The 17,997-nt window shown below is 34.6% G+C and overlaps 1 pseudogene; it reads left to right on the top strand.

Moving 5' to 3' along the window:
* Window positions 1-1,133: 1,133 nt before the first annotated feature.
* LOC123233435 lies at window positions 1,134-1,938 on the top strand (annotated as a pseudogene).
* The last annotated feature ends 16,059 nt before the right edge of the window (window positions 1,939-17,997 follow it).

The raw sequence follows: 17,997 nt of genomic DNA, 5'->3' as shown, positions 1-17,997 counted from the left end.
AGGATTGAAAGGCCCAAGCTCTATGGACATCCAGGTCTAACTGTGGGTTGGTACCAGAGCTTGGTACTTCAAGGGGTGAGTGTCAGGCACAAGGTGCTCTGTTTTTCATGTAGGGAGAGTTCCAGGACTCTAAAGTTGGCCTATGCCCAGGCTTGAAACATGTCACAGTAGTTGGGGTGGGTTGGACACCATTCCTCTGTACGTAGTTTTATTTCTGGTTCCCCTTATCCCATGGAAATTGATTCTTTCTGTCTACCTTTCAAGTTGCTTTCCACAGGAGAGCACTCTCTCTCCTTCTTAATTTTGGTTTTTGACTCTTGTCATTTTGCGGAGTTTTAAAAGGTTGGTTTGGAAGGGTTCTAAGAATGGTTTCAACTTTCATTGGTACAAGCCTCCATCTTTGCTCTACCCTTCCTAACCATGTGAGGTTTTTGGAGTGATAAGAGGCTTAGAAGAGTCACTACAGGGAGTGATATGGTGAGTTAATTAGGGAAGTGTTAAAGGATTACCTAATAGCATTGAGGGCCTAGTTGAAGTTATCAAGCATACATTTGTAGAAAATCCAGTCAATAAGGTTTCAGGACTTTCTACCTCTTGATTCATTTACATATATATAGGAGCAAAAGTGACAGATGTTCTGAGTAATCCAATACTGATGCTTCACAGAGCAAGATCAGCAATATAAGAAGTCAAGAGCCTGGAAATAATACAGTCAAATAATGTTAGACTTGTTCCCCAAGAGTTAAAGATGGGGGCTTCACTTCTCTCCACTGAGTCCTTTCAGATCTTGGCTCAACTTCCATCATGGCCTCTGGTTCATTTTGTGCTTAGGCCCTTAGAGAATGATTGGGGCCTAGAGCCTTGCTAGTCTCAGCTTCCTGTCCATGACAAAGTCTCAGGCTGGGGATCATCTCTTCTCTATTCCCGCATCCCCTTTCTCCTCCCCACAGATTTCCAATTGTCAGGAGAACCTTTTTGTCTGAGACTTGCTTAAGACTCTGCTACTATATCACCAGTTACAGAATGTTCCTTTTTGACATCTTTTTCCTATAAGCATGACTTCTATAGACTTTCACTGTGGGGATCAGAGTTCTTCATATCTATCTAGAGAAACACTCAGATCACAGTCTTTCATGGCATCCAGAGAGGCAGATGTGTCTGCCATTGAGCACAGTGCAGGTGGGCTTCCAGGCAAGATGTCCCTACCAATTGGAAGGCATCATCAGGCATTCAGTTATGATGATGTCCTGGAGGATCCCACACCAATGACCTCACCTTCATCTGACATGTATAGTAAGTTTCTATGGAAAAAGCCAGTCATACCATATGGGAGGTACCCACAGCTTTTCAAGGTTGAGGACAGAGAAGCTAGTTTGTCCTCTCCTTCCATAACCTCCTCAGCATCCAGTGACCAAATGAACAAGGTCCCAGTGATGAAGGCTAAAGTTATGCATGTCATTGTGAATTCTCTAATTACAGAACAGACACAAGAAAGCATCCAATGCTTTGAAAAGAAAGCAGGGCTGAAAAGATGCAGGATACACTCTCCATAAAAACCTCACCACAGAAGATGCTAAGTACCTTCTGTGGAGGAGTCAGTCCATAAATTATAGTTGAAAAATAGAGAAATAACAAAAGATGATAGATTGACTATTTCAGCCCAGTCCACTCCTAGTAGCATACTCCATTCTGCTTCCAGGCAAAGGGCCAGAGGCTGGTTTACTCATGGATCTTCTAATTCTTTACAGGGCTTAGACATCAGCAGTATGTACCCTGTAAATGGAGAGAGACAAACTTTCATCTGAAAAATGGAGCCATTTTGGACCAAGAACCCTTCAGAAATCTGATTCAAGTTTCAGTATCCAGTCCTACAGAGGTACTCAGAAACCAACACCAGTGGAGCTTATTTGGGTTCAGGGAATAACATTTAAAGGGTAATGATTTTAGGAGGAGAAATTGGAAGTGGCAAGGGGGAACAAGAGGTATTTAAATTCTCCCACCTCAACTTGTGAGTCATCATCCCTGTCCTAGCTTTTTCTACAGACTAGATCCTATATTTAACCAATTCAACTGTATAGTGTGCTTACCATTTCCTTCCTCAATACCTCATGCATTCACTATTATGCTTTGTCAAGACCTCATTCTTGCTTACGTTTCTTCTGGAGGAGAATGTCTTCTTTCAATCCACATGGGATATGCTGTCTGATGCTAGGAGAAGTCATGTAATTGTGCCAACTGGATCCACAGCAGCATGACAATTCTTTTATTCTTCCCTGTCATTATATGTCCTAGTATTTCCCCTCTAAACTTCTCTTATCACCTCTACACCATTCCTTCCACTTCCACTCGGCAAAAAAAAAAAAAAAAAAAAAAAAAAAAAAAAAAAAAAAAACTCATGACCCTGCTTTACTGCAAAAATTGATAGTTTCATCTGAACATTCTCTGTTCCATGTTCTAAACCTCAAAACACTATAACATCCTTCACAAGAGATTGCCCTTTAACCCATTCTCTGATAAAGAAGAAGTTTATCTTGCTAAAGATAAACCTTCTAATTTTATCTTTGATCAACATGCATCTGATCAGTTCCTTAGGGAAACTGCTATTTGATCATCTCTGTTTCTTTGTCTCAGTCTAAATCTCTATATTTTTATATATACATATATATAAAATTATATATATGTATATATATATGTTTTTATCTATATCTCTTTTTATCTCTTGTCTCTCTGTTTATGTCTCTGTCTCCCTTTCTTTCTATCTTCATTTTTCTCTCTGTTTCTCTGTCTGTTTCCTTGTATCTCTCTCTCTATGTCTCTGTCTCTGTGTCTCCACCTTTCTCTTTCCCTCTCTCTGTTTCTATCTCTTTCTTTCTGTCTCTGTATCTCTCTCTCTGACTCTTTGCCTTACAGTCTTTAAAGACCAATGTGGTACAGTAGAATATGCACTAAATTTGGAGTCTGAGGATTAGGCTTCATTTTTCCAAGTCTGCCACTTATTACCTGTGGAAAGTAACTTTTCTGGGTTTTGTTGTGAGGAAGATTATTATTTAGTTATTAGCTTAGTATTAGTATTAAACCTAACAAGAAGGGCTGGAGGATTCCACATGGAATGGGGAAGCAGAAAGTGGCTTGCACTCTCTGAGCAGGACTCCATGGTGGTTGGGACAAGTAGTAACTGATTCCCTGGGAGACCTCAGAGCTAGTGGAGTTGCATCCTCAATCCCTGGGATCCTGGAGTGTGGTGAAGGTTGGAAACAGAGGACATCTATCCTGCATGACAGCACTGAGTAGGGAGTGATCTGCAATCTGGTGGACAGCTTGCAGACTTCCTCTCCCTAATGGGCTACTTTGGACCATCAGTTCTGAAGGAGTTGGTTCCTGGCATCCTGAAAACATCTCTGGGCTCTACTATGAGGATTCCCATAGTACTCTAGTACTGTTATTCTCTGAGCCTTGCCTGGCTTAGGTCTTAGATTAGTGTAGATAAGGCCCTCCCTTGACTCTGTGGTTTGCCCTTAGCTTGTAAGAGTAGAATCCCTTATTCCCATCCTTTATTATTGTTTCCCACAATTAAACTGTTATAAACCTTTTCCTTTTACTTGCTTGTTTCCATAGGCCTAGACTAGATACTGCAGGGTGGCAGTTGGGTCCAATTGCCACTTCAGTAGCAGTCACCTCCTTGGCAGTAAAACCTGGTCTCCTTACCTTGTTTGGTCCTGTCCATCTATCATTCCTGTCTCCCTCACCCCATTGTGTACCCACAGGTAATTTAGTTAACTTCACTGGTAATCCTCCATTACAGTTTACATTTCCTCATCTGTAAAATTAGAAGGTTAGATTAAATGACTCCCTTCCCCACCTTCTTAGATTGTTACAGCTATAGATTTGTGATCCTTTGATTAGATTTGAAAGACTCCAAGCAAATCAATGTTCCTGGCCATCATCATTAGCAATATTTATATTTAGCTCTTCATTGCAGATAATTGGTAGCTTACTGACATTCACCTTTCCATTGTTGTTTTCAACTCCAGCTATTTTGATTTTTCTGAGAATATTGGGCTCCATGGCTTGTGCTCATTTGTAATCATGAGAGAAATTATGGATGATAAATAGATAAACTTTTTGTCTATAGACTAGACAAGATTTACACCCATTAACTTGGAATCATTAAAAGTGCTGCCAGTTTCCCAAGAGAAAGCCAGTCACTCTCTTCCACTTATATAATTTAGTGTGTAGTTCATTTTGTATTTTCAGTGGCTATCCAAGATTTATTTTTCATGATTTAGCTCAGTAGATTGCCCATCCCAACGCGTATTGTAATCTGGGCAATATGTATTCATTCTTCATCTAGTATTTTTTTCCTCTTTTTTATTCGCTCGTTGTTTTTGTTTTACTGTGTAAATTGCCAGGTCAATTTTTTGTAGTGGTTATGTATCTCACAGAAGCAGACAACATAGTATTGAGTTTCTTCAAATTTAACTTTATTATTCTTCAGATAACTGCCATTTTCTGGTGCTAAAGTACAATATATTTAGGAGTACACATATGTACTTCAATATTTTACTTTCTTCAAACATCTGTGAATTTTTAACGTGGGTATTCCCACCACCAATGTGGGTTTCACCCTCTACCTACTAAATATTTTTCCTGTATGATTTCTGCCCAAACACTCTGATGAGCTTCTCCAAATTTAATTGTATTAGTCTTCAGATGACTGGCATTTGCTACCAAGATCCTACTTGAAAACTTTTCAACATGGTAGAACCAGCCAGCGTTTACATGTGGCTAGTTTAGCCTTCAAGAATCCAGGGTATTTTTTTATGCCAAAATAAGGTATCAGACTCATAGACTTTCATTGAACACTTAAATCTCTCTGCCTCCCTTCCTTCTCTCTTCTCATTGTCTTTGTCCTTATCTATATCTTTCTCTCTCTCTGTTTATTAAGCTTTCTGTCTATTGCTATGTTACTCTTTTCCCTATCTTCTGCCTAACTCTTGTGTGTCTTTGGGTGTCTTTCTATTTTTTTTTGTATGTCTATCTCCATCTCTTTATCTATGGCTCTTAGTCTCCATTTCTCTAGCTCTCTCTGTATCTCTGTCTCTATCTCTATCTCTAGGTCTTTCTTTCTTTCTTTCCCTTTCTGTGGGGACACAGCCAATGCCAACTTTGCTTTGGATGGACTTGCATAAAGGATGATTTTCCCCATTTTCGCCTTCCAAGCAGTATCAATGGCAGCTATATACACAAGGCATTGAGAAAATGATCTTGCCTTGGCAAGCCAAAGAGTACATCTCAGATATAAACTGACATATATTTAGGTGATTTGTCTCAGAAAGAACTGCCACTTTCTGCTTTGTGTATCTTTTCCAGAGCAAAGGCAACCAATTAGCAATATGGAGAGATAGGTGCTTTTATTCTTGTTGGCTATGTTGTGAGCTCAAGAGGTTTAGTCATGGAGTTGGATGCTAGTTGTTTCCTGCAACTACAGTCTTCTCACAAAAGATGAATTCAAAGTTGTCAGGAAGATAAGCCAAGTATGTCTGGCTTCTGTGAATAAATGGTTCTTGCCTGAGTTGTTCAGATGGTGTTTTTCCATGTTATCTCATTTTATCCTAACCACAACCCAATGAGATAGATGCTATTGTTATCCCTATTTTATAAGTGAAAAAATTAAGGATAAAAGGCTGACTTCCTAGAGTCACATAACAAGTGTTTGGGGTAGAATTTAATCTCCTCTTCTTGACTCAAAATCTAATACTCAATCCACTGAGTCACCTGATCTGAAGTGAAAATCAAATATCTGTTCAGCAGTTCCATGAAGCATTTTACTTTTTAAGTATCAGCTTCCATAGAGAGTATAATAAAAATTACGAGTTGCTGCTAAATGTTTTGAGCATTTTTCTATATAACTCCTATGGATCTTTTGTGATTTTATCATGTTTTGTGGAAAGAGAAATTAATAGCTGTCATCTACCTATATTTTGCACTTTGACTAATCTTCAAAAGATCCAAGTTATGATATGTAGCTAAGCTTTACCTAGGTTTTCTAGGACTAAGGAGTGTACAACAATGAACAAGAGTACAAGAATAGTCTAATCCCTTATCCTTTAGATCCCTATGATTGAATCTGAGTATCCTTTAACTTGGAACTTAAGGCTTTTTTAAGAGATCAGTGTCCCTTGGGTTATGGGAGATTCACATACATGCATATGTATACATAACATATATGTGTGTATGTGTAGACACAGAAACAAATAGGAATATAGATATATGGAGAAAAAATCCTGTAATTTGCCCAAGGTCTTAAACAGAAGTATGTTGAATCCAGAATTAAAATTCAGATCTTCTTATGCTTAATTCAATACTTTTCCCACTCTATCATATCACGTTATTAGTTAGTAGTTGAAATTTGTAACTAAATTGCATATATGAAATCATCCCAGAGTCAGTGACTTAACTGAGTTTGTTTTAATGGAACATCTGAGAAGCAACAACTCCTTAAAATCAGTGAAGTCCAGACTGTAACGGTGTGAAGTACCATATTGCATCATTGTCTAGATATTTTTATTTGTAAACAGAATTAATATCTTATAGAGAGCACACATGCAACAAGAGCTCTCCTCAGGATTTTGTGGTCACAAGTGAAATTAGACAAAAGGTATAAGTTAGTGAGAAAAATCAGGACTTCTGACCCCTTCTTCAAATAATAAAATACAAGGAGGAAGTTGGACTCATGTGGGGACCTTGATCATGCTTTCTTTCTTTTAATTTGAAATATAATGCACCCCATAATTAGTGCCTTCTTCCTGTGAACCTTGATGTTTTTGTTACTTTCACGGAAAGGAAACCTCCAGGCTGAGGATCAGAAATAAGCTCCCAGTGTTTTACTGAGAATCCTGTATTTCAGTTAAGTAATTTCCCCAAGCAGCTGGGATTTAGTCAATGTTCTAAGTTATAATTAAATGATAAATCTTCACATGGATGACATCCAATACCAAATATGTCAGTTGCATTGAAGTGGAATAGGGCACAAGATACATTTACCTAGGAAAATGATTCCACTTTGGAAAACCGTATTCTCTTGTCAGAAGCCAGATGACAAGAAGTTGGCATTGTACAGTCAATAACAAAGGGCTCTTCAGTGGCTCATAATGGATCATTCACACTCTGCATATATGCAGTTTTCCTAAAATAATGGATGGTTGTTATACTGCTTGACATTTCAATATGGGTAATTCCTATTCCCACTGTCCAGGCAGGCCCTCGATTTACCCATTCAAGTAGTATAACACTCAGGTACAAATGGAAGGCACATTCTCCCCTAGCACTTTATTTGCACTATTCTTACAGTGTTTGTCACATTTTTACCTGGTACTAGACAAACTCATAGGCATGCCAGGAAAGAGAAGCAGCATGGCATAGTGCATAGAATGTTGGAGACAGTAAGACCTGGGTTCTAATTCTGTCTCAGACACCTGAACACTATGTAACCTGAACAAGTTATTTAACCTCTTTCTGTACCAAAGTTTCCTCAAATGCAAAATGAGGAAGTTGGACTGGCTTTTCTCTAGGTTTTCTTCCAACTGAACTCCCCAGGCCTACAATCCATTGCCCTTAGCAGAATGTAAATTCACTGAAGACAGAAATCCTATCTTAATCTTCTCTGAAGACTGAGGGCAAATTGGAGGCATTTAAAAAGTTTGTTAAGTGAATTTTGATGAATAGAATAAATTAAAATACTGAAATGTGTAATTCTAAAAGTATTCCAACATCATGAAGAAGTGATTGGTAATAGCATCCAATTTTGGAATTTTCATATATTCCTAGGTTTGTGCTTTTGTTTTAGTATTCAAAATGATCTTAATGATCATCTGCTAATGCATGAGAAATTAAAGACTAGTAGGAAGTGATTAAAAAGAAAGTAATAAATGAAAAACCTAGGATTGAAAGCCAAGGTTTCTAGCAAAACCTGTCTAATAAAGAACCAAAAATACATATCTTACCAAGGAGATTTAGGGTAATAAAATATTTCCATTATGTAATCCTTCCCTACGCTTATTATTTTATCTTTTCCTGGTCAATATTGCCTGAAAATGTGATAACTACATTATCTATGCTTTCATCAAAGTTGTAAATATTAATAAGGGCCCTCTGCTTACTTGTGTTTGCTGTTGATATTCATATATGTCATATTCGTTCTGATAGCTATGGCTTTCATCATGTTCTCCCCCTGTGTAGAAAACTCTCCTTCTATCCAGAACTTCCAGAAGCCAGTTAAAGTTCTCCTTTCCCAAGTATTCCAACCCTCATTGACCCCTTCTATTTTCTCTTGCTTCCTTTTAGCATTTGTAGTCTTACTGATCTATTCTAGTGTTTTTTTTTATATATTTCAAAGCCTCAGTGGATTCATGATATCATTGATGTGAGTTTTCTCTCTAATGGCATCCTTACATAAAACCTCTATATAAAATCAATCTAACCTGTTGAAGACTTTAGGGTATTTACATGGGTTCTAGCATAATACACAGGATTTCTATTTATTATTTCTTAACATCAGTATTTAACTACCCAATTCTTTTCATATACCTTCTGGGTGATTTGGTTTGAGTTTGGTTTTTTTGCTACTTCTTAACTGATAATATGCTGTTTCCTATTTATATCAACCATGCATCTCCAGATCCCCTTCTATTCACATTGATTCTCCACTTTTCTTAGCTGATGGTGTTCTTTGATTAAAACCATAGCATTGATTACAAATGATATTATTATCCTTGTTTTGTTACATATGCATATATCTCATTTTAAAAAAAAGTCTAATGTCACTTTCCTGCAGAAAAATTCTTCAGTGGTTCTCTATTGCTTATAGGAATAAACATATATGTGTGGCAAATAATTTAAGGTTGTCTATCATCTTGACTCAGATAATTTTTCTAGGCTTGTTTCTGCCTATGTACTGCCAAAGCATTGCTATTCATACACTATATATTCCAACAGGACTGGACTTCTAAGTATTCCCTAACCTTGACTTGCCATCTCTGTGTATTCTTATAGTCCATGTCTTATTCTTAAAATACACTTGACTCCTTTTTCACTTTATGTTAAAATATTTCTTGCCTTTAAAAGATCTGTTTAAAATCTCTGTCCACCAATGCCTTCCCAGATGCATTTGACAATAATGTTCACCCTGAGTTGAAAGTTTTCCTCTCCCTTCTCAGATTTTCTATCATTCTCAGTATGGTTCTCTCTTTTGTTTCAAATAAACTCTAACATGTTTTATGCAATATCTGTATCTACTATGCTTCTAATGAAATGTAACATTTTTAACTTTAAATTGATTATAAACTCCTTAGATAGTGGTATACATTTTGGGTTTTTATTTTTATTTTTTAATTTTTTAATTAAAACTGCAAGTCAATAAAATTTCCTAATATTCATTTTCTGATATTTTGCAATCCACCTTCTCTCTCACCCTCTCACCTCTACCTCCCCCAAAGAAGGCAGTTAATGTGATAGAAATTGTACAAATAATACACTACACATTTCCTTGTTCTTTATGTTATGAAACATGAGTCATATTGATTACAGTAGCCAAAAATTAATGGAGGAAATAAAGAATTGTTTATTTCAATTTGAATTCTAACTCCATCTGTTCGATCTATAATGGCTAGAATCTTTTTTTGCCATGATTCTCTTGGCATTGTCTTATATTTATCTTGTTGATATCAGTAGTCTTTCACAGGTGATCATCATACATTATTATTACTAATAGATACAAAATTCTATTGATTCTGATCATTTCACTTTGCATCACTTCTTATAGGCCTTTCCATTTTTTTGTGATTATCTTGTTCGTCATTTCTTATGTCACAGTCCATTACAAGAAAATAACACGTGTTCAGCCATTTTCCCCAACTGATAGACATCCCTTCAGTTTCTGATTCTTTGCTATCACAAAAAAGCTGCTATAAATATTTTGGTACAAATAGATTATTTTCTCTATCTTTAATCTCTTTGGGATATATACTGTGCAGTTTGAAAATAGCTCTGAGGACCCTGGGAGACTACATCTCTCAGGGCTCCCTATCACAACTTCCTTATACACATCCCACTTCCTTTGAGGGAGGTGTCTGAGAAAGTATAAAAGAGAGAGAGAGAGAGTGAGAGTTTTGATGCCTTTTTTGGAGAAGTGCCTTTTCCCCCTACCAGAGGAGAGCCCTTCCAACCCCCCATCCAGAGCCTTGGTGATCTACCTCCTAGCTTCCACAGGCCTTTTCCCTTTTCTAAACTAAATAAAACCAGTTTATTAACATCCCTATCATCTAACTTGATTTTGTTGAGCTCCAAAGGGCTTGGGTCAATTTCCCCACAGGGGCTGGGGTCCAGCTACCCCAGCTACCTTTCTTCCCTTCCTCTGGCTTCCCTACCTTCTATTCTCTTCTTTTCTCCCTTCTTTCAACCAAACAATACCTGCTGGTGGTATTGCTCAGTGGGTATGCACAATTTGATGCCTCTTTGGACTTGATTCTAGATTGCTCTCTAGAATGGTTGCATCAGTTTGCATCTCCATCAGAAATTTATTAATGGATCCTGATTTTTTCCACATCCTCTCCAACATTTGTCATTTTTGTTCTTGTCATGTTAGCTAGAATTATGGGTGTGGGGTAGTACCTCAGAGTTGTTTTAATTTGCAATTCTCTAATTAATAGTGATTTAAATTATTTTTCCGTATGACAATATAGTTTTCATATTACCTGCAAAGTGATACCTTTATTTCCTCATTGCCTACTCTAATTCTTTCAATTTCATTTTCTTCTCCTATTGCTATATTTAACATTTATAGTACAATATTGAATAGTTGCAGTGATAATGAGCATCCTTGTTTCACTACTCAATTATATTTTTGGTTTTTCCCAATTCTCTATTGCTTATAGGAATAAACATATTTGTTATTCCCATTACATATAATATTTGCTAATGGTTTTAGATAAAGGCTATTTATCATTTTGAGGAATATTCACTTTATTCCAGTGTTCTTTAATGTTTTTAATAGGATTATATTACATTTCATCAAAAGCTTTTTTCTGCATCTATTGAAATAATCATATGATTTCTGTTGGTTTTGTTATTGGTATAGATAATTTTCCTAATATTTAACCATCCCTTCATTCCTGGTATAAAAATATACCCAGTCATAGTGTATGATCTCTGTGAATTGTTGCTTTAATGTTCTTGCTAGTATTTTATTTAAAAATTTTGCATCAATATTCATTAGGGATAATGGCCTATAGTTTTCCTTCAGTGTTTTTATTCTTCCTGGTTTAGGGACCAGCACCATATTTGTGTCATAAAAGAAATTTGATGAAGTTTCTTCCTCAATTTTTGAATTGATTGTTCTTTAGTTGTTTGATAAAATTCTATCATGAATCTAATCTAACCTTGAGGTGTTTTTCTTAGGGAGTTCATTGATGATTTGTTCAATTTCTTTTTCTGAGATGGGATTGTTTAAGTATTCTATTTCCTCATTTGTTAAACTGGGAAACTTTTATTTCATCTATTTTATTTGAGTATGAGATTTATCTGCTCATAATTGGATAGAATGACTACTAACTATTATTTTAATTTCCTCTTTATTGGTAGTTATTTCTCCATTTTCATTTTTAATACTTGTAATACTGTTTTCTTCTTTTTAAATCAAATTAATCAATTTATTTCATTGACTTTTTATAAAACTAACTCCTTGTCTCATTTATTAGTTCAACAGTGGTTATACTTTCCATTTTATTAATATCTCCATTGATTTTTTAAAAATCTAATATCATCTTTATTAATTGATTTTGGTCCCAACTCCTCGCTACCCTCCCCCACAACACAAAAGGTATCATCTTGAAGATAGACATGTTCATACAAATTAAGTCTTTCATATTTTCACCTTTCAGTTCACTCTATGGAAGTAACATTCATAATTTATTCTTCCAGTATTAATTCTGTAATTGTGTATCATATTCTCTTATTTCTGGTCATTTTACTGTTTATTCTCATATGTAGTTCTTTTCAAGTATTCTTTTAATTAGCTTCCTCATCATTTTGAAGGCATAATAATATTCCGTTCATTATTGATTTTCAGTATTACTAAATTAGTGTATAAGTGGGGAATGGAGGTTAATTTGTTATTTTTCTATTTTTTAATTGCATGGCCAATTAATTGATCTGATATTTCTTTGCTTTATTAATATAAGCATTTAGAGAAATAAATTGTCCACTAAATACTACCATTACTGCATCTCAAAATTTTTGATATGTTTTGTATTGTCATCCTCTTTAATTAAATTGTTGATTGCTTCTATAATTTGTCCCTTGGCCCATTAATTCTTTAATATAAAGTTATTTAGTATTCAATTAGTTTTTAGGTTTGTTTTTTTCTCTAGCACTTTGTTCAGTGTAATTTTGATAGAATTATGTTCTGAAAAGGTTGCATTTAATACTTCTGCCTTTCTGAATTTTGTTTTGAAGTGTTTAGGTTCTTTAATATGATCAATTTTTGTGAAGGTGACATATACTGCTAGGGAAAGGAATATTCCTTTCTATTACTATTCAGTTTTCTCCAGAGGTCTATCAAGTCTAACTTTTTAAAATTCTATTCCCCTCCTAAATTTACTTCTTATTTTTTTTTCTTTGATTTATCTAATTCTAGGATGGAAAGCTTAATGTCTTCTATTAACATTTTTATTATTGGATTCCTGTTATAACTCATGAACTTTTTTCTTTTAGGAATTTAAATGCTATGCCATTTAGTGTATATTTGTTTAATATTCATATTATTTTATTGTCTTTGGTCTCTTTTATTAAGATGTAATTTCCTTCTTTATTTCTTTCAATGAGGCCAGTTTTCACTTTTGTAATGTCTGGTATTATAATTGCTACCTCTACTTTTTTTAACTTTAGCTGTTGCATAGTAAATTTTATTCTAACCCTTTACCTTTACTCTCTGTATTCACTTGATTTAAGTGTTTCTTTTAGACAACATATTCTGTGAATTTGTCTTTTAATCCACTCTGCTATCTTTTTACATTTTATGGGTGAGTTTCTCCTATTCACATTCAGAATTATGATTACTAGCCATGTGTTTCTCTCCATTTTATTTCCCCCATGATTTCCTTCTCTTTCTCTCCTTCCAGTCTTTCTCTATTTCCAAATGTTTTTGCTTCTGTTTATCAGCCTCTCTGAGTCCCCCATCCATTTTTTCCAGTCCTACTTTTTTTGCCCCCCCCCTCCCCTTCTTACTTCCATATTTAGTAAGACTGATTTCTATACCTACCTGTATGTAGATGTTAATCCCACTTTGTTCAAATTCTGATGAGAATAAAGTTCAAATATTTTCTAACCCCTCCATTGATTCTTTCATGTATTCTCATGTATAATAATTTTTTAAAGTATATATCCTTTGCACGGTGTTTTCATATAATAGCTATTTAATAATTATTGAATTGAACTGAAAGTAATTAAAGAATATTCAGTGGAATATGTAACACATTTCTGGGTTTTCTACAATATCCCTCTTGCTCACTGGCTCTCCCCACTGTAAATTAAGCAGCAACTCTATGTTTTTGCCTGGTAGGGAATAAAATATGCATAAGGAAGCAAAAGTGCCAAGAACCAGTAGCCAAATAGGGAGGAGTCCAACAAGGACAAGAACTTACAGGAATTGCAGGAATGTAACAGACCTCTAGACCACTGGCAATTTTAGTTGAGTGGATTAAGATCAGAGAGAAGACATAGGAAGTAGAAGTAAGATGAGGTGTATACAGACAAGCAATAAGCTTCTGGCAAGATACACTTAATGTTCCCTTCCAGCCTCAGAACATCAGATACAAAACCAGCAGATTAATGATCCTTATACTGCACAGTGAAAATCTACAACTGGGGTTCTCTTCATCTAATGAACAAGCATCTCAGGATGACATAAATTCCCAATTCCAGTTTAGAATTTTGTTGTATTTTCTACTCTTGGTTGCTTCCTAAAAGGCATAAATTTGAGGGAATAAAGTAATGAAACTTTACCTTCCCTGGAACCCATGGGTTTGGAAAGGCTTATATATTTTCTTTAAAAAAAATATTCATCTTCTATCTTAGAATCAATATTGTATATTGGTTCTAAGGCAGAAGAATGGTAAGGGCTAGGCAATGGGGGTTAAATGACTCAAAGGTCACATAATTAGGACATGTCTAAGGCTAAATTTGAACACAGGACTTCCCATCTCTAGGCCTATTTCTTAATGTACTGGGTTACCTAGATGCCCCCCATGACATATATTTTTCTGGTCACTGTTTGGGACTAGAGAAAGCCATGCACTTATAGACAACCAATTTTTTTAAATGTGGTGTTTTATTTTAATTCCTTGAATTTATTAAATAAGTAATATACCATATATATTTATTCATATTGTATCTGATTCTGTTGACAGTTGACCCCATTATGATATAATATAACTAAGGTCCAGGAAAATATAAAGTGGGGAGGAGGATGCTAAGGACTGCAAGGGTAGATAACAACTAACAAGTTTGTAAGTAATCTAGGAAAATTTCAATCAAGTCACACCTCCTAGCTTGAGGATATAGCATAGGCTCCAAGAGATACATAGAACTAAAGGATAGATGGTTGTTGACTCTATAAGACCTAGGAATGGCCATAACATTTCTTCTGATGAGATCATAATGATAAGGGGTATTATGAGATACCGCAAGTCCTAATTGTGTTAAATAAAATCAGATTATTGGCTAGCAGTAGCCCTGCTTGCTTTCTCTCATAGCATTTACTATGGTGCTCATCATATAATAAAAATGTACTAATTACCTGCTTATTGCCTTGCTTCATTTCCCCAAACTTCTTTCCCCTTTCTTTCCCTTTCTATACCAAATCTATTTTGTAATAGATATAAGCCATAAAAATATTTTATAATGTCTTTCTATACTTGCTCAGTTTAATTCATTTCAAATCAATTATATTGAACAAAAAGTTATTAAGCATAATATTATTAAAACATATGCCCAGTGACAGGGATGCAAATAGAAAATGAGTGATATTTTGGAAAAAGAATTGCCTTGAGTTTGAAACTGAAATTCCATTTTTAATTCTTCATTCCTGATTAACCTTGAGCAGATTACTTCTCCATGTATCACAATTTGTTTATTTTAAAAATGAGGAATTTGGACTAGTAGTCCTTCAATTCTAAATCTACCATTCTATGAAACTTAATCATGTTTAAGGTTAACATGTAATGATAAGTGTAATTAATCTATTTTATGTTTCAGAATTACCTTTTTCCTTTGGTTAAGAATACATTCCCTTCCCAAAGAAGTGAGGGGAATATGATCTGTTTCTCTTCTAATTTTTTATAGTATGATCTTTAATATTAATGTCATGTATCCATTTATCATGCATTGTGAAATATGATGCAAGGTATTAGTATAAGCCGAGTTTCTTTCCAGGACTGCTTTCCCATTTTCCCAGTAGGTTTAAACCTCTGTTGACTTTTTTCCTAGGTAATTTATTTTTTCTTTCTAATAAATACTGTTTTATTGATAGAACAATATTTTGTTTCAGGTTCACCTTTAACTAGTATGTTCCACTTATATATACATTTAACAAGTATCAGGTAGTCTTAGTGACTCTTATTTTATAGTATAATTTTAGGTCAGGATATGCTATGCCCCCCATCTCTATTTCTTTTATCATTTCACTTAATATTCTGAATCTTTGGAATAGCAATGAAAATGCAAATTGACTTTGGAAGCATTAACATTTAGATTTTCAATGCTATAACAATTATAGCAAGAAGATGCTTTTTAGAACTTAATAAAATAATGATAAAATTCAGTTAGTCTACCCATGAACACCAAACAACACTTCAACTATTTCAATTGTTCTTTATTTCTTTAGGAAATAAGTTGTAATTGAATCTATACAAATTTTTTATAAGTTTGTTCATATTAAGCCTCCAAATATGTTATGCATTTTGACATTATTTGGAAGGGTTCTTCTGTTGTTTCTTGAGATTTATTACTAAAAAACAGTGAAATCTGAATTTTGTATTTTGTAGCCTGAAACTTTACAAAGGTATTGTCTCAATGTAAACCATTATATCATCAGCAACTAGAGATAGTTTAATCTCCTCTTTCTCTAACATTATACCTATAATTATTGTCTCTTATTTTATTGCTGTTGCTAGCATTTCCAGAACAGTATCAAATAATAATGGAGCAAGTAAACATCCTTGCTTGACCCCTGTGAATACTGGAAAAGTTTCTAGCATATCTACATCGTATTTTTATTTTATTTCATTTTTTTGCTTTTTGACAGACAATTTTTTACAATATTGGAAAAAATCTTTCCATGACTATCATTTATAAGATTTTGTTTAAAAAATTTCTGCAGGCTCTTTTTGGAGTAATCATATGGTTTATGATCTTTTTATTATTAATTTGATTGATTATATTGATTGTTTTTTTTCCAGGTTGAACTATTATTTCTTCTGTTAGGAGGAAAAACAATTGATCAAAACAAATATCTTAGATAAATTGCTATAATTTGTTTGACTTGAATTTTGAGTCAATGTTACTTACTGATATTGGCCTGTGATTCTCTTTCTGTATTTTATCTTTGCATAGTTTATATATTAGGGCTAAATTTGTCTAATAAAAGGATGGTGGTAGTGTGTTTTCTTTCTTAATTTTTGAGAATATTTCATGAAATATTGATATTAACTATTCTTCAGAATTTGATAGAATTCTCCTGCAAAACAAAGATGTGTAGTATTTTTTTGTTATTCCCATTAAAACAAAATACATTTCCTTTTCTAAGATTAGGTACTTTAAAACCTCTATAAGGGCTTCTGATATTTAGAGTATTTTATATTTTGAATGTAGCATTTTTATTTCCTGATTTAAAAAATTAAGCTAGTTTTGTTGTGATATCGTCTTGCTGAATTTCTATTTTATTGATTTGTTTTTCTGTTTTCATCTTTTAAATCACATTTTCTATGGTTTATCAATTTTATTAGTTGTTTCAAAAACAGTTTTTAGTTTAATTTATAATTGTTAAGGGACTTTTTTTGTTTAAATTCATCCATTCTCCTTCTAATTGTTAATATTTCTTTTGTACTTATTTTAAGTTATTTTATCTGCTAACTTTCTATTTTTATGTATATTCAGTTCATTATTTTTTAATTTGTTAATATATCTTTATAGATAAATGATTCTCCTGTAAGGCAGTAGATTTCCGGGAAGATGACGGTTTAGACAGAGTGAATCTTAAAACCTCCGCACCCTTACACACCAAGATAGAAAACAATGCACTTCAAGAAGAAAGAAGAACAAATCTAATAACAGAACAGATCAGGGAGAACCCTACTGCAGCACAACTAAAGAGGTATGCCAAGGAAAAGGCTTCAATTCTTGAACTATCAGGTCTGAGGTCTTAGAAGGGGAATCCCAGGACATTTCCCCCACCTGCTGTGCAGAGTCTCCAGTGGTCCTGGAAGGCATTGGAAGGCACTGGAGAGGTGACTGGAGGAGGAAACCAGAAAAACACACAAACACACCGGGAATATGGTGGCTTAGGGAGAGCCAAACCCCAGACAGCAGCCAGCTTGGCTTCATCATACCAAGATAAAGAACGCAGAGCATCAAGAGAAAAGAAAACCAAATCAAACATGGTGGACAGCCCAGGGGGACCCCACTGCTGGACAGCTCAGCTCAGCAAAAAGTTCCTTCTTCTCCCCACCTACATTTTTTTTCCTTTTTTTTGTTTGTTTTTCCTTCCCCATGAGGTTTTAGAGTCAGGGCAGAGTAAGCAATAAGATTAATCCAATCAATACAGGATTAATCCAAAACAATTGGACAGACAAAAAGTCTTCAGAGGGCATAGAAAGCAACTACAAGCCTCCATTGCCAGCTGAAGGAAGAACTTTCATTAAAGATCACTAAATACATCTGCTCAAA

Source organism: Gracilinanus agilis, chromosome 2, assembly GCF_016433145.1.
Source record: "Gracilinanus agilis isolate LMUSP501 chromosome 2, AgileGrace, whole genome shotgun sequence".
Lineage (NCBI taxonomy): Eukaryota > Metazoa > Chordata > Mammalia > Didelphimorphia > Didelphidae > Gracilinanus > Gracilinanus agilis.
This window is presented reverse-complemented; position numbering and strand designations above follow the sequence as displayed.